This window comes from Anomaloglossus baeobatrachus, chromosome 1 (assembly GCF_048569485.1).
Source record: "Anomaloglossus baeobatrachus isolate aAnoBae1 chromosome 1, aAnoBae1.hap1, whole genome shotgun sequence".
Classification (NCBI taxonomy): Eukaryota; Metazoa; Chordata; class Amphibia; order Anura; family Aromobatidae; genus Anomaloglossus; species Anomaloglossus baeobatrachus.
Window position 1 is genome coordinate 943,096,543 of NC_134353.1, and position 26,211 is coordinate 943,122,753.

At 47.3% G+C, this 26,211-nt stretch overlaps 1 protein-coding gene across 2 annotated transcripts in view; it reads left to right on the forward strand.

Moving 5' to 3' along the window:
- The window catches only part of LOC142256797 (oncostatin-M-specific receptor subunit beta-like), a 109,539-nt gene that overhangs the window by 12,452 nt on the left and 70,876 nt on the right, over positions 1 to 26,211 (forward strand). Inside the window, exon 1 of one of the 2 annotated variants that reach the window (XM_075328690.1) lies at positions 13,616 to 13,795. The exons of the other annotated variant lie outside the window; for it this stretch is intronic. The gene's annotated coding sequence lies outside the window, so the exon portion shown is untranslated. Of the gene's footprint in view, positions 1 to 13,615; positions 13,796 to 26,211 lie in introns of those variants that run through there. 2 annotated transcript variants of the gene reach the window in all.

The following is a 26,211-nucleotide window of genomic DNA, read 5'->3' on the forward strand; positions in this document are numbered from 1 at the left end:
TGTAGTATATAGAGCAGTGTTTCTCAACTCCAGTCCTCAAGACCCACGAAACACTGATATAGAGGGTGTGTCATGTATGGTGTAGTATATAGAGGATGTGTCCTGTGTGGTGTAGTATATAGATGATGTGTCCTGTATGGTGTAGTATATAGAGGATGTCTCCTGTGTGGTGTAGTAAATAGAGGATGTGTCCTGTGTGGTGTAGTATATAGAGCAGTGTTTCTCAACTCCAGTCCTCAAGACCCACGAAACACTGATATAGAGGGTGTGTCATGTATGGTGTAGTATATAGAGGATGTGTCCTCTATGGTGTAGTATATAGAGGATGTGTCCTGTGTGGTGTGGTATTTAGAGGCTGTGTCCTATGTGGTGTAGTATATAGAGGATGTTTCCTGTTTGGTGTAGTATATAGAGGATGTGTCCTGTGTGGTGTAGTACATAGATGTGTCCTGTGTGGTGTAGTACATAGAGGATGTGTCCTGTGTGGTGTAGTATATAGAAGATGTGTCCTGTGTGGTGTAGTACATAGAAGATGTGTCCTGTGTGGTGTAGTATATAGAGGATGTCTCCTGTGTGGTGTAGTATATAGATGATGTCTGATGTATGGTGTGGTATATAGAGGATGTGTCCTCTATGGTGTAGTATATAGAGGATGTGTCCTCTATGGTGTAGTATATAGAGGATGTGTCCTGTGTGGTGTAGTATATAGAGGATGTATCCTGTGCGGTGTAGTATATAGAGGATGTATCCTGTGGGGTGTAGTATATAGATGATGTGTCCTGTGGGGTGTAGTACATAGAGGATGTGTCCTGTGGGGTGTAGTATATAAAAGATGTGTCCTGTGGGGTGTAGTATATAGAGGATGTGTCCTGTGTGGTATAGTATATAGAGGATGTGTCCTGTGTGGTGTAGTATATAGAAGATGTGTCCTGTGTGGTGTAGTATATAGAGGATGTGTCCTGTGTGGTGTAGTATATAGAGGATGTGTCCTGTGTGGTGTAGTATATAGAGGATGTGTCCTGTATGGTGCAGTATATAGAGAATGTGTCCTGTGTGGTGTAGTATATAGAGGATGTGTCCTGTGAGGTGTAGTATATAAAAGATGTGTCCTGTGGGGTGTAGTATATAGAGGATGTGTCCTGTGTGGTATAGTATATAGAGGATGTGTCCTGTGTGGTGTAGTATATAGAGGATGTGTCCTGTATGGTGTAGTATATAGAGGATGTCTCCTGTATGGTGTAATATATACAGGATGTGTCCTGTTTGGTGTAATATATAGAGGATGTGTCCTGTGTGGTGTAGTATATAGAGGATGTGTCCTGTGTGGTGTAGTATATAGAGGATGTGTCCTGTGTGGTGTAGTATATAGAGGATGTGTCCTGTATGGTGTAGTATATAGAGGATGTGGCCTGTGTGGTGTAGTATATAGAGGATGTGTCCTGTATGGTGGAGTATATAGAGAATGTGTCCTGTGTGGTGTAGTATATAGAGGATGTGTCCTGTATGGTGTAGTATATAGAGGATGTGTCCTGTATGGTGTAGTATATAGAGGATGTCTCCTGTATGGTGTAGTATATAGAGGATGTGTCCTGTATGGTGTAGTATATAGAGGATGTGTCCTGTATGGTGTAGTATATAGAGGATGTGTTCTGCGTGGTGTAGTATATAATGGATGTGCCCTGTATGGTGTAGTATATAGAGGATGTGTCCTGTGTGGTGTAGTATATAGAGGATGTGTCCTGTATGGTGTAGTATAAAGAGGATGTGTCCTGTATGGTGTAGTATATAGAAGATGTGTTCTGCGTGGTGTAGTATATAATGGATGTGCTCTGTATGGTGTAGTATATAGAGGATGTGTCCTGTATGGTGTAGTATATAGAGGATGTGTCCTGTGTGGTGTAGTATATAGAGAATGTGTCCTGTGCGGTGTAGTATATAGAGGATGTGTCCTGTGTGGTGTAGTATATAGAGGATGTGCCCTGTGTGGTGTAGTATATAGAGGATGTGTCCTGTGTGGTGTAGTATATAGAGGATGTGTCCTCTGTGGTGTAGTATATAGCGGATTTGTCCTGTGTGGTGTAGTATATAGAGGATTTGTCGTGTGTGGTGTAGTATATAGAGGATTTGTCGTGTGTGGTGTAGTATATAGAGGATGTGTCCTGTGTGGTGTAGTATATAGAGGATTTGTCCTGTGTGGTGTAGTATATAGAGGATGTGTCCTGTGTGGTATAGTATATAGAGGATGTGTCCTATGTGGTGTAGTATATAGAGGATGTGTCCTGTGTGGTGAAGTATATAGAGGATGTGTCCTGTGTGTGGTGTAGTATATAGAGGATGTCTCCTGTGTGGTGTAGTATATAGAGGATGTCTCCTGTGTGGTGTAGTATATAGAGGATGTGTCCTGTGTGGTGTAGTATATAGAGGATGTGTCCTGTGTGGTGTAGTATATAGAGGATTTGTCCTGTGTGGTGTAGTATATAGAGGATGTGTCCTGTGTGGTGTAGTATATAGAGGATGTCTCCTGTGTGGTGTAGTAAATAGAGGATGTGTCCTGTGTGGTGTAGTATATAGAGCAGTGTTTCTCAACTCCAGTCCTCAAGACCCACGAAACACTGATATAGAGGGTGTGTCATGTATGGTGTAGTATATAGAGGATGTGTCCTGTGTGGTGTAGTATATAGATGATGTGTCCTGTATGGTGTAGTATATAGAGGATGTCTCCTGTGTGGTGTAGTAAATAGAGGATGTGTCCTGTGTGGTGTAGTATATAGAGCAGTGTTTCTCAACTCCAGTCCTCAAGACCCACGAAACACTGATATAGAGGGTGTGTCATGTATGGTGTAGTATATAGAGGATGTGTCCTCTATGGTGTAGTATATAGAGGATGTGTCCTGTGTGGTGTGGTATTTAGAGGCTGTGTCCTATGTGGTGTAGTATATAGAGGATGTTTCCTGTTTGGTGTAGTATATAGAGGATGTGTCCTGTGTGGTGTAGTACATAGATGTGTCCTGTGTGGTGTAGTACATAGAGGATGTGTCCTGTGTGGTGTAGTATATAGAAGATGTGTCCTGTGTGGTGTAGTACATAGAAGATGTGTCCTGTGTGGTGTAGTATATAGAAGATGTGTCCTGTGTGGTGTAGTATATAGAGGATGTCTCCTGTGTGGTGTAGTATATACAGTTAGGTCCAGAAATATTTGGACAGTGACACAAGTTTTGTTATTTTAGCTGTTTACAAAAACATGTTCAGAAATACAATTATATATATAATATGGGCTGAAAGTGCACACTCCCAGCTGCAATATGAGAGTTTTCACATCCAAATCGGAGAAAGGGTTTAGGAATCATAGCTCTGTAATGCATAGCCTCCTCTTTTTCAAGGGACCAAAAGTAATTGGACAAGGGACTCTAAGGGCTGCAATTAACTCTGAAGGCATCTCCCTCGTTAACCTGTAATCAATGAAGTAGTTAAAAGGTCTGGGGTTGATTACAGGTGTGTGGTTTTTCATTTGGAAGCTGTTGCTGTGACCAGACAACATGCGGTCTAAGGAACTCTCAATTGAGGTGAAACAGAACATCCTGAGGCTGAAAAAAAAGAAAAATTCCATCAGAGAGATAGCAGACATGCTTGGAGTAGCAAAATCAACAGTCGGGTACATTCTGAGAAAAAAGGAATTGACTGGTGAGCTTGGGAACTCAAAAAGGCCTGGGCGTCCACGGATGACAACAGTGGTGGATGATCGCCGCATACTTTCTTTGGTGAAGAAGAACCTGTTCACAACATCAACTGAAGTCCAGAACACTCTCAGTGAAGTAGGTGTATCTGTCTCTAAGTCAACAGTAAAGAGAAGACTCCATGAAAGTAAATACAAAGGGTTCACATCTAGATGCAAACCATTCATCAATTCCAAAAATAGACAGGCCAGAGTTACATTTGCTGAAAAACACCTCATGAAGCCAGCTCAGTTCTGGAAAAGTATTCTATGGACAGATGAGACCAAGATCAACCTGTACCAGAATGATGGGAAGAAAAAAGTTTGGAAAAGAAAGGGAACGGCACATGATCCAAGGCACACCACATCCTCTGTAAAACATGGTGGAGGCAACGTGATGGCATGGGCATGCATGGCTTTCAATGGCACTGGGTCACTTGTGTTTATTGATGACATAACAGCAGACAAGAGTAGCCGGATGAATTCTGAAGTGTACCGGGATATACTTTCAGCCCAGATTCAGCAAAATGCCGCAAAGTTGATCGGACGGCGCTTCATAGTACAGATGGACAATGACCCAAGCATACAGCCAAAGCTACCCAGGAGTTCATGAGTGCAAAAAAGTGGAACATTCTGCAATGGCCAAGTCAATCACCAGATCTTAACCCAATTGAGCATGCATTTCACTTGCTCAAATCCAGACTTAAGACGGAAAGACCCACAAACAAGCAAGACCTGAAGGCTGCGGCTGTAAAGGCCTGGCAAAGCATTAAGAAGGAGGAAACCCAGCGTTTGGTGATGTCCATGGGTTCCAGACTTAAGGCAGTGATTGCCTCCAAAGGATTCGCAACAAAATATTGAAAATAAAAAATTTTTTTTTGGGTTTGGTTTATTTGTCCAATTACTTTTGACCTCCTAAAATGTGGAGTGTTTGTAAAGAAATGTGTACAATTCCTACAATTTCTATCAGATATTTTTGTTCAAACCTTCAAATTAAACGTTACAATCTGCACTTGAATTCTGTTGTCGAGGTTTCATTTCAAATCCAATGTGGTGGCATGCAGAGCCCAACTCGCGAAAATTGTGTCACTGTCCAAATATTTCTGGACCTAACTGTAGATGATGTCTGCTGTGTGGTGTGGTATATAGAGGATGTGTCCTCTATGGTGTAGTATATAGAGGATGTGTCCTCTATGGTGTAGTATATAGAGGATGTGTCCTGTGTGGTGTAGTATATAGAGGATGTATCCTGTGCGGTGTAGTATATAGAGGATGTATCCTGTGGGGTGTAGTATATAGATGATGTGTCCTGTGGGGTGTAGTACATAGAGGATGTGTCCTGTGGGGTGTAGTGTATAAAAGATGTGTCCTCTGGGGTGTAGTATATAGAGGATGTGTCCTGTGTGGTATAGTATATAGAGGATGTGTCCTGTGTGGTGTAGTATATAGAAGATGTGTCCTGTGTGGTGTAGTATATAGAGGATGTGTCCTGTGTGGTGTAGTATATAGAGGATGTGTCCTGTGTGGTGTAGTATATAGAGGATGTGTCCTGTATGGTGCAGTATATAGAGAATGTGTCCTGTGTGGTGTAGTATATAGAGGATGTGTCCTGTGAGGTGTAGTATATAAAAGATGTGTCCTGTGGGGTGTAGTATATAGAGGATGTGTCCTGTGTGGTATAGTATATAGAGGATGTGTCCTGTGTGGTGTAGTATATAGAGGATGTGTCCTGTATGGTGTAGTATATAGAGGATGTCTCCTGTATGGTGTAATATATACAGGATGTGTCCTGTTTGGTGTAATATATAGAGGATGTGTCCTGTGTGGTGTAGTATATAGAGGATGTGTCCTGTGTGGTGTAGTATATAGAGGATGTGTCCTGTGTGGTGTAGTATATAGAGGATGTGTCCTGTATGGTGTAGTATATAGAGGATGTGGCCTGTGTGGTGTAGTATATAGAGGATGTGTCCTGTATGGTGCAGTATATAGAGAATGTGTCCTGTGTGGTGTAGTATATAGAGGATGTGTCCTGTATGGTGTAGTATATAGAGGATGTGTCCTGTATGGTGTAGTATATAGAGGATGTCTCCTGTATGGTGTAGTATATAGAGGATGTGTCCTGTATGGTGTAGTATATAGAGGATGTGTCCTGTATGGTGTAGTATATAGAGGATGTGTTCTGCGTGGTGTAGTATATAATGGATGTGCCCTGTATGGTGTAGTATATAGAGGATGTGTCCTGTGTGGTGTAGTATATAGAGGATGTGTCCTGTATGGTGTAGTATAAAGAGGATGTGTCCTGTATGGTGTAGTATATAGAAGATGTGTTCTGCGTGGTGTAGTATATAATGGATGTGCCCTGTATGGTGTAGTATATAGAGGATGTGTCCTGTATGGTGTAGTATATAGAGGATGTGTCCTGTGTGGTGTAGTATATAGAGAATGTGTCCTGTGCGGTGTAGTATATAGAGGATGTGTCCTGTGTGGTGTAGTATATAGAGGATGTGCCCTGTGTGGTGTAGTATATAGAGGATGTGTCCTGTGTGGTGTAGTATATAGAGGATGTGTCCTCTGTGGTGTAGTATATAGAGGATTTGTCCTGTGTGGTGTAGTATATAGAGGATTTGTCGTGTGTGGTGTAGTATATAGAGGATTTGTCGTGTGTGGTGTAGTATATAGAGGATGTGTCCTGTGTGGTGTAGTATATAGAGGATTTGTCCTGTGTGGTGTAGTATATAGAGGATGTGTCCTGTGTGGTGTAGTATATAGAGGATGTGTCCTATGTGGTGTAGTATATAGAGGATGTGTCCTGTGTGGTGTAGTATATAGAGGATGTGTCCTGTGTGTGGTGTAGTATATAGAGGATGTCTCCTGTGTGGTGTAGTATATAGAGGATGTCTCCTGTGTGGTGTAGTATATAGAGGATGTGTCCTGTGTGGTGTAGTATATAGAGGATGTGTCCTGTGTGGAGTAGTATATAGAGGATTTGTCCTGTGTGGTGTAGTATATAGAGGATGTGTCCTGTGTGGTGTAGTAAATAGAGGATGTGTCCTGTGTGGTGTAGTATATAGAGCAGTGTTTCTCAACTCCAGTCCTCAAGACCCACGAAACACTGATATAGAGGGTGTGTCATGTATGGTGTAGTATATAGAGGATGTGTCCTGTGTGGTGTAGTATATAGAGGATGTGTCCTGTATGGTGCAGTATATAGAGAATGTGTCCTGTGTGGTGTAGTATATAGAGGATGTGTCCTGTATGGTGTAGTATATAGAGGATGTGTCCTGTATGGTGTAGTATATAGAGGATGTCTCCTGTATGGTGTAGTATATAGAGGATGTGTCCTGTATGGTGTAGTATATAGAGGATGTGTTCTGCGTGGTGTAGTATATAATGGATGTGCCCTGTATGGTGTAGTATATAGAGGATGTGTCCTGTATGGTGTAGTATATAGAGGATGTTTCCTGTATGGTGTAGTATAAAGAGGATGTGTCCTGTATGGTGTAGTATATAGAAGATGTGTTCTGCGTGGTGTAGTATATAATGGATGTGCCCTGTATGGTGTAGTATATAGAGGATGTGTCCTGTATGGTGTAGTATATAGAGGATGTGTCCTGTGTGGTGTAGTATATAGAGAATGTGTCCTGTGCGGTGTAGTATATAGAGGATGTGTCCTGTGTGGTGTAGTATATAGAGGATGTGCCCTGTGTGGTGTAGTATATAGAGGATGTGTCCTGTGTGGTATAGTATATAGAGGATGTGTCCTCTGTGGTGTAGTATATAGAGGATTTGTCCTGTGTGGTGTAGTATATAGAGGATTTGTCGTGTGTGATGTAGTATATAGAGGATTTGTCGTGTGTGGTGTAGTATATAGAGGATGTGTCCTGTGTGGTGTAGTATATAGAGCATTTGTCCTGTGTGGTGTAGTATATAGAGGATGTGTCCTGTGTGGTGTAGTATATAGAGGATGTGTCCTATGTGGTGTAGTATATAGAGGATGTGTCCTGTGTGGTGTAGTATATAGAGGATGTGTCCTGTGTGTGGTGTAGTATATAGAGGATGTCTCCTGTGTGATGTAGTATATAGAGGATGTCTCCTGTGTGGTGTAGTATATAGAGGATGTGTCCTGTGTGGTATAGTATATAGAGGATGTGTCCTGTGTGGTGTAGTATATAGAAGATGTGTCCTGTGTGGTGTAGTATATAGAGGATGTGTCCTGTGTGGTGTAGTATATAGAGGATGTGTCCTGTGTGGTGTAGTATATAGAGGATGTGTCCTGTATGGTGCAGTATATAGAGAATGTGTCCTGTGTGGTGTAGTATATAGAGGATGTGTCCTGTGAGGTGTAGTATATAAAAGATGTGTCCTGTGGGGTGTAGTATATAGAGGATGTGTCCTGTGTGGTATAGTATATAGAGGATGTGTCCTGTGTGGTGTAGTATATAGAGGATGTGTCCTGTATGGTGTAGTATATAGAGGATGTCTCCTGTATGGTGTAATATATACAGGATGTGTCCTGTTTGGTGTAATATATAGAGGATGTGTCCTGTGTGGTGTAGTATATAGAGGATGTGTCCTGTGTGGTGTAGTATATAGAGGATGTGTCCTGTGTGGTGTAGTATATAGAGGATGTGTCCTGTATGGTGTAGTATATAGAGGATGTGGCCTGTGTGGTGTAGTATATAGAAGATGTGTCCTGTGTGGTGTAGTATATAGAGGATGTGTCCTGTATGGTGTAGTATATAGAGGATGACTCCTGTATGGTGTAATATATACAGGATGTGTCCTGTTTGGTGTAATATATAGAGGATGTGTCCTGTGTGGTGTAGTATATAGAGGATGTGTCCTATGTGGTGTAGTATATAGAGGATGTGTCCTATGTGGTGTAGTATATAGAGGATGTGTCCTGTGTGGTATAGTATATAGAGGATGTGTCCTGTGTGGTGTAGTATATAGAAGATGTGTCCTGTGTGGTGTAGTATATAGAGGATGTGTCCTGTGTGGTGTAGTATATAGAGGATGTGTCCTGTGTGGTGTAGTATATAGAGGATGTGTCCTGTATGGTGCAGTATATAGAGAATGTGTCCTGTGTGGTGTAGTATATAGAGGATGTGTCCTGTGAGGTGTAGTATATAAAAGATGTGTCCTGTGGGGTGTAGTATATAGAGGATGTGTCCTGTGTGGTATAGTATATAGAGGATGTGTCCTGTGTGGTGTAGTATATAGAGGATGTGTCCTGTATGGTGTAGTATATAGAGGATGTCTCCTGTATGGTGTAATATATACAGGATGTGTCCTGTTTGGTGTAATATATAGAGGATGTGTCCTGTGTGGTGTAGTATATAGAGGATGTGTCCTGTGTGGTGTAGTATATAGAGGATGTGTCCTGCGTGGTGTAGTATATAGAGGATGTGTCCTGTATGGTGTAGAATATAGAGGATGTGGCCTGTGTGGTGTAGTATATAGAGGATGTGTCCTGTATGGTGCAGTATATAGAGAATGTGTCCTGTGTGGTGTAGTATATAGAGGATGTGTCCTGTATGGTGTAGTATATAGAGGATGTGTCCTGTATGGTGTAGTATATAGAGGATGTCTCCTGTATGGTGTAGTATATAGAGGATGTGTCCTGTATGGTGTAGTATATAGAGGATGTGTCCTGTATGGTGTAGTATATAGAGGATGTGTTCTGCGTGGTGTAGTATATAATGGATGTGCCCTGTATGGTGTAGTATATAGAGGATGTGTCCTGTGTGGTGTAGTATATAGAGGATGTGTCCTGTATGGTGTAGTATAAAGAGGATGTGTCCTGTATGGTGTAGTATATAGAAGATGTGTTCTGCGTGGTGTAGTATATAATGGATGTGCCCTGTATGGTGTAGTATATAGAGGATGTGTCCTGTATGGTGTAGTATATAGAGGATGTGTCCTGTGTGGTGTAGTATATAGAGAATGTGTCCTGTGCGGTGTAGTATATAGAGGATGTGTCCTGTGTGGTGTAGTATATAGAGGATGTGCCCTGTGTGGTGTAGTATATAGAGGATGTGTCCTGTGTGGTGTAGTATATAGAGGATGTGTCCTCTGTGGTGTAGTATATAGAGGATTTGTCCTGTGTGGTGTAGTATATAGAGGATTTGTCGTGTGTGGTGTAGTATATAGAGGATTTGTCGTGTGTGGTGTAGTATATAGAGGATGTGTCCTGTGTGGTGTAGTATATAGAGGATTTGTCCTGTGTGGTGTAGTATATAGAGGATGTGTCCTGTGTGGTGTAGTATATAGAGGATGTGTCCTATGTGGTGTAGTATATAGAGGATGTGTCCTGTGTGGTGTAGTATATAGAGGATGTGTCCTGTGTGTGGTGTAGTATATAGAGGATGTCTCCTGTGTGGTGTAGTATATAGAGGATGTCTCCTGTGTGGTGTAGTATATAGAGGATGTGTCCTGTGTGGTGTAGTATATAGAGGATGTGTCCTGTGTGGTGTAGTAAATAGAGGATGTGTCCTGTGTGGTGTAGTATATAGAGCAGTGTTTCTCAACTCCAGTCCTCAAGACCCACGAAACACTGATATAGAGGGTGTGTCATGTATGGTGTAGTATATAGAGGATGTGTCCCTGTGTGGTGTAGTATATAGAGGATGTGTCCTGTATGTGCAGTATATAGAGAATGTGTCCTGTGTGGTGTAGTATATAGAGGATGTGTCCTGTATGGTGTAGTATATAGAGGATGTGTCCTGTATGGTGTAGTATATAGAGGATGTCTCCTGTATGGTGTAGTATATAGAGGATGTGTCCTGTATGGTGTAGTATATAGAGGATGTGTTCTGCGTGGTGTAGTATATAATGGATGTGCCCTGTATGGTGTAGTATATAGAGGATGTGTCCTGTATGGTGTAGTATATAGAGGATGTTTCCTGTATGGTGTAGTATAAAGAGGATGTGTCCTGTATGGTGTAGTATATAGAAGATGTGTTCTGCGTGGTGTAGTATATAATGGATGTGCCCTGTATGGTGTAGTATATAGAGGATGTGTCCTGTATGGTGTAGTATATAGAGGATGTGTCCTGTGTGGTGTAGTATATAGAGAATGTGTCCTGTGCGGTGTAGTATATAGAGGATGTGTCCTGTGTGGTGTAGTATATAGAGGATGTGCCCTGTGTGGTGTAGTATATAGAGGATGTGTCCTGTGTGGTATAGTATATAGAGGATGTGTCCTCTGTGTGTGGTGTAGTATAGAGGATTTGTCCTGTGTGGTGTAGTATATAGAGGATTTGTCGTGTGTGATGTAGTATATAGAGGATTTGTCGTGTGTGGTGTAGTATATATAGAGGATGTGTCCTGTGTGGTGTAGTATATAGAGGATTTGTCCTGTGTGGTGTAGTATATAGAGGATGTGTCCTGTGTGGTGTAGTATATAGAGGATGTGTCCTATGTGGTGTAGTATATAGAGGATGTGTCCTGTGTGGTGTAGTATATAGAGGATGTGTCCTGTGTGTGGTGTAGTATATAGAGGATGTCTCCTGTGTGGTGTAGTATATAGAGGATGTCTCCTGTGTGGTGTAGTATATAGAGGATGTGTCCTGTGTGGTGTAGTATATAGAGGATGTGTCCTGTGTGGTGTAGTATATAGAGGATTTGTCCTGTGTGGTGTAGTATATAGAGGATGTGTCCTGTGTGGTGTAGTATATAGAGGATTTGTCCTGTGTGGTGTAGTATATAGAGGATGTGTCCTGTGTGGTGTAGTATATAGAGGATGTCTCCTGTGTGGTGTAGTAAATAGAGGATGTGTCCTGTGTGGTGTAGTATATAGAGGATGTGTCCTGTGTGTGGTGTAGTATATTGAGGATGTGTCCTGTGTGGTGTAGTATATAGAGGATTTGTCCTGTGTGGTGTAGTATATAGAGGATGTGTCCTGTGTGGTGTAGTATATAGAGGATGTGTCCTGTGTGGTGTAGTATATAGAGGATGTGTCCTGTGTGGTGTAGTATATAGAGGATGTGTCCTGTGTGGTGTAGTATATAGAGGATGTGTCCTGTGTGGTGTAGTATATAGAGGATGTGTCCTGTGTGGTGTAGTATATAGAGGATGTGTCCTGTGTGGTGTAGTATATAGAGGATGTGTCCTGTGTGGTGTAGTATATAGAGGATGTGTCCTGTGTGGTGTAGTATATAGAGGATGTGTCCTGTGTGGTGTAGTATATAGAGGATGTGTCCTGTGTGGTGTAGTATATAGAGGATGTGTCCTGTATGGTGTAGTATATAGAGGATGTCTCCTGTGTGGTGTAGTATATAGAGGATGTCTCCTGTGTGGTGTAGTATATAGAGGATGTGTCCTGTGTGGTGTAGTATATAGAGGATATGTCCTGTGTGGTGTAGTATATAGAGGATGTCTCCTGTGTGGTGTAGTATATAAAGAATGTGTCCTGTGTGGTGTAGTATATAGAGAATGTGTCCTGTGTGGTGTAGTGTATATAGAGGATGTGTTCTGCGTGTTGTAGTATTTAGAGGATGTGTCCTGTGTGGTGTAGTATATAGAGAATGTGTCCTGTGTGGTGTAGTATATAGAGGATGTGTCCTGTGTGGTGTAGTATATAGAGGATGTGTCCTGTATGGTGTAGTATATAGAGGATGTCTCCTGTGTGGTGTAGTATATAGAGGATGCGTCCTGTATGGTGTAGTATATAGAGTATGTCTCCTGTGTGATGTAGTATATTGAGGATGTCTCCTGTGTGGTGTAGTATATAGAGGATGCGTCCTGTGTGGTGTAGTATATAGAGGATGTGTCCTGTGTGGTGTAGTATATAGAGGATGTGTCCTGTGTGGTGTAGTATATAGAGGATGTGTCCTGTGTGGTGTAGTATATAGAGGATATGTCCTGTGTGGTGTAGTATATAGAGGATATGTCCTGTGTGGTGTAGTATATAGAGGATGTGTCCTGTGTGGTGTAGTATATAGAGGATATGTCCTGTGTGGTGTAGTATATAGAGGATATGTCCTGTGTGGTGTAGTATATAGAGGATGTGTCCTGTGTGGTGTAGTATATAGAGGATGTGTCCTGTTTGGTGTAGTATATAGAGGATGTGTCCTGTGTGGTGTAGTATATAAAGGATGTGTCCTGTGTGGTGTAGCATAGAGAGAATGTGTCCTGTGTGGTGTAGTATATAGAGGATGTGTCCTGTGTGGTGTAGTATATAGAGGATGTGTCCTGTGTGGTGTAGTATATAGAGGATGTGTCCTGTGTGGTGTAGTATATAGAGGATGTGTCCTGCGTGGTGTAGTATATAGAGGATGTGTACTGTGTGGTGTAGTATATAGAGGATGTGTCCTGTGTGGTGTAGTATATAGAGGATATGTCCTGTGTGGTGTAGTATATAGAGGATGTGTCCTGTGTGGTGTAGTATATAGAGGATGTGTCCTGTTTGGTGTAGTATATAGAGGATGTGTCCTGTGTGGTGTAGTATATAAAGGATGTGTCCTGTGTGGTGTAGTATATAGAGGATGTGTCCTGTGTGGTGTAGTATATAGAGGATGTCTCCTGTGTGGTGTAGTGTATATAGAGGATGTGTCCTGTGTGGTGTAGTATATAGAGGATATGTCCTGTGTGGTGTAGTATATAGAGGATGTCTCCTGTGTGGTGTAATATATAGAGGATGTCTCCTGTGTGGTGTAGTATATAGAGGATGCGTCCTGTATGGTGTAATATATAAAGGATGTGTCCTGTGTGGTGTAGTATATAGAGAATGTCTCCTGTATGGTGTAGTATATAGAGGATATGTCCTGTATATAGAGGATTTCTTCTCTCTCCTGACTTGGTCCTGCTCCGTCCTCCTTGATGTATAATAAATGAATTCGACTCTTCGGAGCAGCCCCCGTGACTCGCCGCCCCTTCCTGGTTTTCCGCCCCCTCACTACTAGGCGCTGGGATTTCTGGATACAACAGATGATTATGAAGGAAAACTATGTGAATATGTTCATGAGTGAAAGTTTCTCTTCCGCTCTGGTCTCGCGTCTCTTCTGTCGTCTTCTCGCTTCTTCTGACCTTTCATTCGGAATCTTTGGAACCTGCTGAGGAATTCTGGAGAATAAAGGCGCAGTGAGTAGATCTGTTCTCACCCGGGCGAGGAATGCGCTGACGACCGCCCTGTGTCCGTGTATATAGCGATTGTCAGGACCGTGTATATATTGTATCCGCAGTTATCAGGTGCGGCTCAGATTTCATTGATTATGAAACAATAGTGAGACGGACAATGCGGAATTCTAAGAAGAACAATAACAATGTAATCGTGATTTGTAACATTTTATATGGCAGAGCTGAGATTGTCACATTCATCAGATCTGAGGGTGTCTCTCTGTGATATTACAATGTGGTGTGTGTTTACATGGGACTGCAAGCTTGTACCCCGCAGTGGTTATAGGCTGTGACCCTCAGGCACTTCAGATTCAGAAACAGATTGTGAGCCTCAACGAGGAGTGGTGTGGAAATATATAATGGCGCCATAGAAGCGAACAAAATAAATAGAGACCCAGGTGGAATATGTAACTTATTAGAAGGTCTATGATGTCAGGCGGAAGACCCCTAGAGTACGTAGTTAGGGGCTGAGCTGCATGGATGGTGAGGATTAGTGCCCCCTGATGACTCTTGGCATGACGTATAATTGTGCCTGTCATTAAACTGGAAAGTGTTAATATTGTACATAAGATGACTTCCCAAGAAGAGAGAGGCGACTATGATTATATGAAAGGGGCTAATCTGCCCCCGCTCTGATCTTCACCGGCTTATGGGTCTCCATGTCTTACTCAATGAGTTCAGGTTTCTCATTCAGTTGCATTGCCCCCGGTGTATAATATCCAGCCCCATCCCCCCATTGTATAACATCCGGCCCCATCACCCCCAGTGTATAACATCCGGCCCCATCACCCCCAGTGTATAACATCCGGCCCCATCACCCCCAGTGTATAACATCCGGCCCCATCACCCCCAGTGTATAACATCCGGCCCCATCACCCCCAGTGTATAACATCCGGCCCCATCCCCCCCAGTGTATAACATCCGGCCCCATCACCCCCAGTGTATAACATCCGGCTCCATCACCCCCAGTGTATAACATCCGGCTCCATCACCCCCAGTGTATAACATCCGGCCCCATCACCCCCAGTGTATAACATCCGGCCCCATCACCCCCAGTGTATAACATCCGGCCCCATCACCCCCGGTGTATAACATCCGGCCCCATCACCCCCAGTGTATAACATCCGGCCCCATCCCCCCCAGTGTATAACATCCGGCCCCATCACCCCCAGTGTATAACATCCGGCCCCATCACCCCCAGTGTATAACATCCAGCCCCATCACCACCAGTGTATAACATCCGGCCCCATCACCCCCAGTGTATAACATCCGGCCCCATCACCCCCAGTGTATAACATCCGGCCCCATCCCCCCCAGTGTATAACATCCGGCCCCATCACCCCCAGTGAATAACATCCGGCCCCATCACCCCCAGTGTATAACATCCGGCCCCATCCCCCCCAGTGTATAACATCCGGCCCCATCACCCCCAGTGAATAACATCCGGCCCCATCACCCCCAGTGTATAACATCCGGCCCCATCCCCCCCAGTGTATAACATCCGGCCCCATCCCCCCCAGTGTATAACATCCGGCCCCATCCCCCCCAGTGTATAACATCCGGCCCCATCACCCCCAGTGTATAACATCCGGCCCCATCACCCTCAGTGTATAACATCCGGCCCCATCACCTCCAGTGTATAACATCCGGCCCCATCACCGCCAGTGTATAACATCCGGCCCCATCACCCCCAGTGTATAACATCCGGCCCCATCACCCCCAGTGTATAACATCCGGCCCCATCCCCCCCAGTGTATAACATCCGGCCCCATCACCCCCAGTGTATAACATCCAGCCCCATCACCCCCAGTGTATAACATCCGCCCCATCACCCCCGGTGTATAACATCCACCCCATCACCCCCAGTGTATAATGTCGCGGGCGGAGGAGGGGACGCTGCGCTCTCCCACTGCTCGGGTCCGGCTGCCGCTGCTGCTGCTCGGTGGCTCGAGCGATGGGCCGGATCCCGGGGACTCGAGCGGCGCTCCTCGCCCGTGAGTGAAAAGGGGTTGGTTTGGTTTTAGGGATATTGTCCGTGACGCCACCCTCGGTTGTGGTGATTTTGTGGACACCACCGCTGCTCTGGACGGGGATCCCGGGGGCGGTGACAAGGAGCAGCTTTGTTGTTAATTCTCCCCTCCGTGGGTAGGGGGTTGGTTGTCCCGGGGCCCGGTGATGGGGTAGGGATGGATGACAGGCGGGTTGCGGGGCCTGATGAGGTGCAGGGTCGCGGGGGCAGCGCTGTGCCGCACGGCACGGTGGTACTCACTCAGCCCAATGATGAGGACACAGTTCACGGTAAAACAAGCGGCTGGATGGACGGGTCCTTCGGACGGCTGCGGTGTTGTTGCTCCCAGCAGGTTAGTGGTGACTGTCTCTTCCCTGCACCTAAGATGTTTGTACGGTTCCAATGGGTTCCCACCGGTAACCCGCTCCCCGGCTTGGATATGGGCCCGAGGAGCCCCTTTTGCCCGCAGGCGCTGGCCCTGAGAAACGGTTGCCTTGGCGGTGGCAGTGTCTCCCTCACTAGGTTGGACTGTTGCCTTCTGTCGGGACTTGACTGTTTGGAAACCCAGGAGGTCCCCTTCACTAACGGATTCGGCAAATTCACGGCGACTCCTAGCCTTGCCGGGGTCCGAAAAGCCCCTTCCACTGGTGCTGGCTTCTCTTTGCGTACCGGTCCGGTACCGCCGGGCCACCACCCGTCCACGGTCCTTACGGTAGACTCCAATCGGCCACTCCTGCAGACGGTCACCACCGTCTGCCAAACTTGCTGTCTCGCCCGGGCCACACACCCGGATGCTGTCAGTTAGTTGCTCTGCTACTCCACTTTCCTCCTTCCTCTGTCACTGTCCAAACTCAACTGTCTGTTTTCCCGCTTCCAGGACTGTGAACTCCTCGGTGGGTGGGACCAACCGCCTGGCCCACCCCCTGGTGTGAACATCAGCCCCTGGAGGAAGGCAACAAGGGTTTTGTGTCTGACCTTGATGTGCCTGCTGGGAGTGTGGGGTGTTGTGGTGTTGTTCTCTGTGGCCCCTGGCTTGTCCAGGGCGCCACATTCCCCCTTAGTTAAATGCAGACCGTGCTCGGGCTGCCCGTCCATCACTGGTTTTATTTTCACCAACTGGAAAATAGAAAAATGTAAAACGGTAACAGACATACAATTATAATAACATCTTCCCACATCGGGAGGTACTGTTACTTAAACGTTGCAACGGTTACGGCTTCCGCTCTCACCCACCCAAGCAACCTGGCCCTGATGCTGCTCCTAAGCAAACAGGCAGCACTCCTTGACCCCAGTCCTGCACAAATTGCCCGAGCGGGTTCTGTCCTTTTCAGGGGACCCACGTCCATGGGGACCCTCTGAAACATCCCAGAGGATTGCCACCGGTTCCGGTGGTGGCTGGGCCCCAGCCTGCTCCACTGCGGGCCCTTCCTCCAATCTGCCTCTCCGGAGGCGGTTACGGTAGAAGCCACAACATAATTATTTACAGGCCACAAGTTTGTGGTTGCCTTGCAAGTTCTCAGGCATGTTCATAGTAGTTTCTATGCAAAGTGGTGAAGGGGGGTCCCAACAGGGACCAGTTGCCGGCTACGACCGGTTAAAAATCACGGTAGTAAATCAGATGAATCTTCGGTAATCATTGACTTATCATTCATTTTCAAAAACTTTCAAACTTTTAAACACAGGTGGTCCCAACGGGGACGACTTGCGGTGAGGACCGCTAACATCGGGCCGGCTACCACCGGAGGGAGTCGGCCCACTCGGGGACCGAACGGTACTTCGGGTTCTCTTTCCACGTGCAGTGCAGCCCTGCACCACTGATTGCTGTTGGGAATGGTGGTGGAAGCAGCGTACTCGGGACCTCGTCCTGCATCAGCTGCACTCCCTCCGGGTCCCCTGCTGCGGTAGCGATTCCCGTCTCCCACTCAATCAAGGCTGGCTCAGGAGTTTGGGTGGCTTGATCACGGCACGGCACACTCGCGGTGGCCCCTTGCTCGCAGGCCCACATCACGACGACCATCCTGCGCATCTCCGCCCTCCAATCTAGTAGCTGCTGCAGGCTCTGCACCCTCACCTTGAGGCAGAACCGTCCCAGCTCCCGCTCCAGCCAAGCAGCGGTCCCAGCGGGGAGCTCACCCGGGCCGCAATCTTCGAAGGCTACTCCGCCTCTCTTCCCCCAGAGCTTGGATGCTCCAGTGGTGGGCGCTTCCGCGCTCCAGCCCGGGGACGCCGCCATCTCCGCATCGGTTTCTCAGCAGCCTCGGCTACACGCGGCTGGCCGCCATTTCGTCCCCCTTAGCCTCTTTCCGGCTCCTCCTCTATTGGGGCGGGGTTTAGGCCTTCGCGCCTCCACTACTCGAGGAGACGCTCGAGCGGGAACTCTTCGCGCCCAAGATGGCGGTTTTTCAAATCTTCCGGCCGGACACCTCTGGCGGTAACAAGGCGCACCTCCACCAGACGGCAGAGCGGTAAGATCCTGTTCGTGATGCCAAGTTGTCGCGGGCGGAGGAGGGGACGCTGCACTCTCCCACTGCTCGGGTCCGGCTGCCGCTGCTGCTGCTCGGTGGCTCGAGCGATGGGCCGGATCCCGGGGACTCGAGCGGCGCTCCTCGCCCGTGAGTGAAAAGGGGTTGGTTTGGTTTTAGGGATATTGTCCGTGACGCCACCCACGGTTGTGGTGATTTTGTGGACACCACCGCTGCTCTGGATGGGGATCCCGGGGGCGGTGACAGGGAGCAGTTTTGTTGTTAATTCTCCCCTCCGTGGGTAGGGGGTTGGTTGTCCCGGGGCCCGGTGATGGGGTAGGGATGGATGACAGGCGGGTTGCGGGGCCTGATGAGCTGCAAGGTCGCGGGGGCAGCGCTGTGCCGCACGGCACGGTGGTACTCACTCAGCCCAATGATGAGGACACAGTTCACGGTAAAACAAGCGGCTGGATGGACGGGTCCTTCGGACGGCTGCGGTGTTGTTGCTCCCGGCAGGTTAGCGGTGACTGTCTCTTCCCTGCACCTAAGATGTTTGTACGGTTCCAATGGGTTCCCACCGGTAACCCGCTCCCCGGCTTGATATGGGCCGGAGGAGCCCCTTTTGCCCGCAGGCGCTGGCCCTGAGAAACGGTTGCCTTGGCGGTGGCGGTGTCTCCCTCACTAGGTTGGACTGTTGCCTTCTGTCGGGACTTGACTGTTTGGAAACCCAGGAGGTCCCCTTCACTAACGGATTCAGCAAATTCACGGCGACTCCTAGCCTTGCCGGGGTCCGAAAAGCCCCTGCCACTGGTGCTGGCTTCTCTTTGCGTACCGGTCTGGTACCGCCGGGCCACGACCTGTCCACGGTCCTTACGGTAGACTCCAATCGGCCACTCCTGCAGACGGTCACCACCGTCTGCCAACCTTGCTGTCTCGCCCGGGCCACACACCCGGACGCTGTCAGTCAGTTGCTCTGCTACTCCACTTTCCTCCTTCCTCTGTCACTGTCCAAACTCAACTGTCTGTTTTCCCGCCTCCAGGACTGTGAACTCCTCGGTGGGTGGGACCAACCGCCTGGCCCACCCCCTGGTGTGAACATCAGCCCCTGGAGGAAGGCAACAAGGGTTTTGTGTCTGACCTTGATGTGCCTGCTGGGAGTGTGGGGTGTTGTGGTGTAGTTCTCTGTGGCCCCTGGCTTGTCCAGGGCGCCACAATAACATCCAGCCCCATCACCCCCGGTGTATAACACCCGGCCCCATCACCCCCGGTGTATAAAATCCGGCCCCATCACGCCCGGTGTATAACATCCGGCCCCATCACCTACGGTGTATAACATCCGCCCCATCACCCCCGGTGTATAACATCCGGCCCCATCACCCCCAGTGTATAACATCCAACCCCATCACCCCCAGTGTATAACACCCGGCCCCATCACCCCTGGTGTATAACATCCGGCCCCATCACCCCCAGTGTATAACATCCGGCCCCATCACCCCCAGTGTATAACATCCAGCCCCATCACCCCCAGTGTATAACATCCGGCCCCATCACCCCCAGTGTATAACATCCAGCCCCATCACCCCCAGTGTATAACATCCAGCCCCATCACCCCCAGTGTATAACATCCAGCCCCATCACCCCCAGTGTATAACATCCGGCCCCATCACCCCCAGTGTATAACATCCAGCCCCATCACCCCCAGTGTATAACATCCAGCCCCATCACCCCCATTGTATAACATCCGGCCCCATCACCCCCAGTGTATAACATCCAGCCCCATCACCCCCAGTGTATAACATCCGGCCCCATCACCCCCAGTGTATAACATCCGGCACCATCACCCCCAGTGTATAACATCCGGCCTCATCACCCCCCAGTGTATAACATCCAGCCCCATCACCCCCAGTGTATAACATCCGGCCCCATCACCCCCCAGTGTATAACATCCGGTCCCATCACCCCCGGTGTATAACATCCTGCCCCATCACCTCCGGTGTATAACATCCGGCCCCATCACCCCCGGTGTATAACATCCGGCCCCATCACCCCCGGTGTATAACATCCGGCCCCATCACCTCCGGTGTATAACATCCAGCCCCATCACCCCCGGTGTATAACATCCAGCCCCTCACCCCCAGTGTATAACATCCGGCCCCATTACCCCCAGTGTATAACATCCAGCCCCATCACCTCCAGTGTATAACATCCGGCCCCATCACCCCTAGTGTATAACATCCGGCCCCATCACCCCCAGTGTATAACATCCGGCCCCATCACCCCCAGTGTATTATCAGGCTGGGAAGGCCCATGGTTATTTGGCCCTTCCCAGGCTAAAAATACTAGCCCCCAGCCACCCCAGAGTTGGCACAACCATTAGATGCTCAAATTCTGGCCCTTTACCTGGCTTTTTACGATTGCCCTGGGGTGGTGGCAACTGGGGTAATACTTGTGGGGTTAATATCAGCTGTGAATTGTCAGCTGGCATGAAGCCCAGGGGTTAGTAATGGGGAGGTGTCTATCAGACATCCCTATTACTAACCCGGTACGTGAAAGAAAAAATGACATAAAAAACGAGACTTCAAATAGAGAAGTAGGTAAGTTATCGCTGCTGCGGCTATAAATGTGGTCGCCCATGTTTCTTATACGTGAGCTCATGTGCCAAATAATTTCTAACTTTTCTCAATAAAGCATCGAGCGAGGCAGGAAAAGTTGCAAATTGCAGGCTGACAAAAGAGTGGAGTCCTGACAGTGGATATATTGCACAGAGTTTATGTGACGCCCTGGACTAGCCAGGTAGTCACAGACAGGCCCTTGCACAAACACCCATCCCCATAAAAAGGTAACAACAGCCAACCACAAAACTTTGGTTACCTCCCTCAGAGCTTAATGGACACACCAGGGGGCGGAGCCAGGCGGTTGGCTACACCCACCGAGGAGTTCAGAGGGCCTGAGGCAGGGAGTGCAGGTCAAGTCAAGTTCAGTCCAGTAGGCAGTCAAGTTCAGTAGTCAGAGGAGAGGAGTAAACGTCTGACAGGGGTCTGGGTCGTTGCCTGGACACCCTTTGGCCAAGAGGCAGACGGTGGTCACCGCCTGCAGGAGCCGGGAAGACTGCCTGGTGGAACCGTAAGGGACCGGTACATTGTAGTGGCCCACTGGTACCGAACCGGGGAACCGACTGGAAACCGGAGCACACAGGGAGGTACTCAGACCCTGAAACGAGGTCCCAAATCTACCGGACTAAGTTAATTCACTGATTGAGGGCTAGACTTTAGGTCCTTTCCCAACCAAGTCCCGACTGAAGACAACAGCCCAACGAGGGGGATAGAAAGCCACCGCACAGGCAGAGAGATCCCACGGGCCAGTGTCTACGGGCAAACGGGCTCTCCCGACACACACACAGCCGGGGAGCGGACTCCCGTCGCTGAAGCGCAGGCAGTCCACAGCTACAAAACGAGGTGCAGGAGAAAGGCGGGGACCACCAACCCGGGTGGGGGACCAGACGCAGCCGGCTGCGGGCACCGACCACCATCTTTTTGGTTTACCAGAGACTCCGGTGTATCTGTCAGAGTGAGTACCGGGCCGCGCACCGCACCGCCCCGCACCACATCAATCCGCCTGCACCCTCACCACCGGGCCCCGGGACCATCAACCCCTTATCTACGGAGGGGTCAACACCTGGCTGCGTAACACCGTCCCCGGGGGCCTAGTAAACAGCAGCGGTGGTATCTACATTCACCAAAGCCTGTGGGTGGCATCACGAACTTAACTCAAACCACGGCCCCGGCCGTAAACCTACCTATCAACCCCCTACGTAGCGCCAGCATCCTTTAAGAGCGACGTGACCCCGGGTCCGGAGGCGCTCGAGCCACCCACCGACGAGCCCGGATCCGAGCGGCTCGGCTGCAGCTGAGCGCGGGGCGGTACATTTAGCTTTAGCTTAGAAAACTAAGTAAATTATTGGTGGTGGCTTTTCGCTATGGGCCAGGAGTGAATAGTGCTTGACAGGAATGAGAATGTTGTGACATGTCTGCACCAAAGTGTATCTAGAGCGACGGAGGACACGTGACTGTCTGGGTTATGGGGCGGGGAGCATTTTCCTGCCAGGAGTCGGTCCTATTTTAGGGACTAGAAGGTAAGCTGCTTTGGTATGTGACGGCCAGTTAGGAGTGATTGCTGAAGTGTTTCAGCATTTGCTTGTGAACCACGAGCAGTGGCGAAAAACCCAAACAGCCCAAGAATGGAGAAGTGTGAGCAGATCAGATGGGAACAAATACGGGGCAGGTGCAAAGAGAGGGGCAGGAGGCACCGGATGATCCAGAGAACGGCAAAGACAGGTGCAGAGTCAGAGAACCAAGAGGGGACTGTACAGGAGGAGCTCAAGAGGCACCGGTCTGAGAGAGCCACCAGTGTGAGAGAGGCACAAGTGTGGGAGAGAGGCACCGGTGTGAGAGAGGCACTGGTGTGGGAGAGAGGCACTGGTGTGGGAGAGAGGCACTGGTGTGGGAGAGAGGCACTGGTGTGAGAGAGGCACCGGTGTGAGAGAGGCACCGGTGTGAGAGAGGCACCAGTGTGGGAGAGAGGCACCGGTGTGAGAGAGGCACCGGTGTGAGAGAGGCACCGGTGTGGGAGAGAGGCACTGGTGTGAGAGAGGCACCGGTGTGAGAGAGGCACCGGTGTGGGAAATAGGCACCAGTGTGAGAGAGGCACCAGTGTGTGAGAGAGGCACCAGTGTGGGAGAGGCACCGGTGTGAGAGAGGCACCGGTGTGGGAAATAGGCACCAGTGTGAGAGAGGCACCAGTGTGTGAGAGAGGCACCAGTGTGGGAGAGGCACCGGTGTGAGAGAGGCACTGGTGTGAGAGATTCACCGATGTGGGAGAGGCACCGGTGTGGGAGAAGCACCGGTGTGGGAGAAACACCTGCATTGTAGAGGCACTGTTGATTGAGAGGCACTGTTGTGGGAGAGACACCGGTGTGGGATACGGCACAAATCTGATCAGTACAGCCAGGATAGTGCTCATAAGAGTGTGAACTGGAGGCAAGTGATTGTCTGAGACAGAGCGGGTGCAATGTGCAGAATAGATATCCTAAGGCTTGGGCGTGCAGGGAGCCTTGAAACATTGAAAGAGTAATCGGCATTTTAATTTGTATTTAATAAATCAATAATATGCATAAAAATAAGAAACTTTGCAATATATCACATCAGACAAATCTGCTTCTTCTCCTCTTGGACTGATCTTTCATTCACAAGTCAGTGGTAAAATCTGTCATTTTTATACTCAGTGAAGACAGATTTTCCCATTACTGAGATAAGAATTACAGTTGGTGGTTTTAAAATTCTATGGTGGAGGAGGAGCTAGAGGCGGAAACACACAGAGGGGGAGGAGCTAGAGGCAGAGACATACAGAGAGGGAGGAGATAGAGGCAGAGACATACAGAGGGGGAGGAGCTAGAGGCGGAGACATACAGAGGGGTAGGAGCTAGAGGCGGAAATAGACAGAGGGGGATGAGCTAGAGGTGGAGACATACAGAGGGGGAGGAGCTAGAGGCAGAGACAGACAGAGGGGGAGGAGCTATAGGCAAAAGACATACAGAGGGGGAGGAGCTAGAGGCCGACAGACATTCTGCTGCAAGTTCTCCTGAAACTTCAGTTACATTCCTCTATAGAATTTTATCAGCACCAACTGCCGTTTCTGATCTCAGTCAAGGCAAAAACTGTCGTCACTGAATGCAGAAATTATACACTTTACCTATGAATTGAGAATGAATGATCAGCCCAGGAGGAGAAAAAAGCAAATTTCTCTGATAAGACCTATTACAAACGCCATTTTCAGTAACTTATACAGTGACATGCAAAAGTTTGTGCACCCCTGGTCAAAATTACTTTTATTGTGAACAATTAAGCAAGTTGAAGTTGAAATTATCTCTAAAAGCCATAAAGTTACAGATGACACATTTCCTTCATCTTTTATTATATTTTAAAATTTATAAAAAAAAAAAAGAAAAGTGGGCTGATGCAAAAGTTTGGGCACCCTGCATGGTTAGTACCTAGTAGCACCCTCTTTGACAGTGTCACAGCTTGTAAACGCTTTTCGTAGCAGCCAAGAGTCTTTCAATTCTTGTTTCATCTATTCTGTCTTGGAGATGTCTTCCAGTTCTGTGAGATTCCTGGCTTGTCCTGCATACACTGCTCTTCCTTGGAGATGTTTTCCAGTTCTGTGAGACTCCTGGCTCGTCTTGTCTGCACTGCTCTTTTGGGGTCTAGCCACAGATTTTCAAATCAGAGGACTGTGAGGGCCATTGTAAAACCTTCAGCTTGCACCTTTTGAGGTTGTCTATTGTGGATTTTGACCTGTGTTTAGGATCATTATCTTTGTAGAAGTCATCCTCTTTTCTCCTCTTTCCTCCTCTTTCCTCTTCTTTTCACCTTCAGCTTTTTTACAGATGGTGTTATGTTTGCATCAAGAATTTGTTGAGATTTCATTGAATCCATTCTTTTCTCTACCCGTTAAATGTTCCCCGTGCCTTTGACTGCAACACAAACCCAAAGCATGATCAATCCACCCCATGCTTAATGGTTGGCGATATATTCTTTTCCTGAAATTCTGTGCCCTTTTTTTCACACATAGCTTTGATCATTGTGGACAGAGTTCTATTTTATCCTCATCGGTCCACAGGACTTGTTTCCACAATGCATCAGGCTTGTTTAGATGTTCTTTTGAAGACTTCTGATGCTGAATGTTATGGCGAGGATGCAGGAGAGGTTTTCTTCTCATGACTCTTCCATGAGGACCATATTTGTGCAGGTGCCTCTGAACAGTAGAACAATGTACCACAACTCCAGAGTCTGATAAATCTTCCTGAAGGTCTTTTCCAGTCACACAGGGGCTCTGATTTGCATCTAGCCATCCTACCAGCAGCTCTCACAGAAATTTTGCTTCGTCTTCCAGACCTTATCTTCACCTCCACTTTTCCTGGTAAAGGTCATTTCTTAATTACATTTCAAACTGAGGAAAGGACAACCTGAAAACGCTTTGCTGTCTTTTTATAGCCTTCTCCTGCTTTGTGGGCCTCCACCATTTTCCTTTTCAGAGTGCTAGGCAGCTGCTTAGAAGAACCCATGGCTGCTGATTTTTGGCGCAAGGTTAGAGGAGGCTCTGCTTTTATACAGCTGGGAAATTTGCGTCACCGGCCTTTCCTAACGATGATGGTGAACAAGCCATAACCCTAACAGGCTATCTAAGGTCTGAAAACTTGGTCAAAGTTATCTGAGCTCACAAATCTCCAAGGGTGTCCAAACTTTTGCATCAGAACATTTTCTATTTTTATTAATTTTAAAATGTAAAAGATGAGAATAAATATATTTTTCGCCTACAATACAAAGGAAATGTGTCATCTGTAACCTTCTGCCTTTTAGAGATCATTTCATCTTCATCTTGCTCAACTGTTCATAATAACAGTAATTTTGACCAGGGGCGCACAAACTTTTGCATGCCACAGTAATGTGCCAATTTATGGTGGACGGTGGTGCCTCTGAGTATAGTCCATGGCTATTCTCTACCACAAGGATATGCTAGTCCAGATTATAGTAGAACCATAAAAAGATGATTCAACATTTAAAAGCAAAAACATTAAAAAGCCAAAATAAACGTAAAAAAACCCCCAACAACAATAATTGCAAAACAAAGAATGAATAGAAATTAACCCTAACAGTGTCTGAAAGCGAGAATGTGTCTCTATAGGTCAAAATGCTGTTGTTTTGCAGTATATAGATCATACAATCAAAAAGCTTAAAAAAAAATATAAATATATATATATTGTAAATATATGTATATATATAAATATATATATACAGTCATATGAAAAAGTTTGGGCACCCCTATTAATGTTAACCTTTTTTCTTTATAACAAT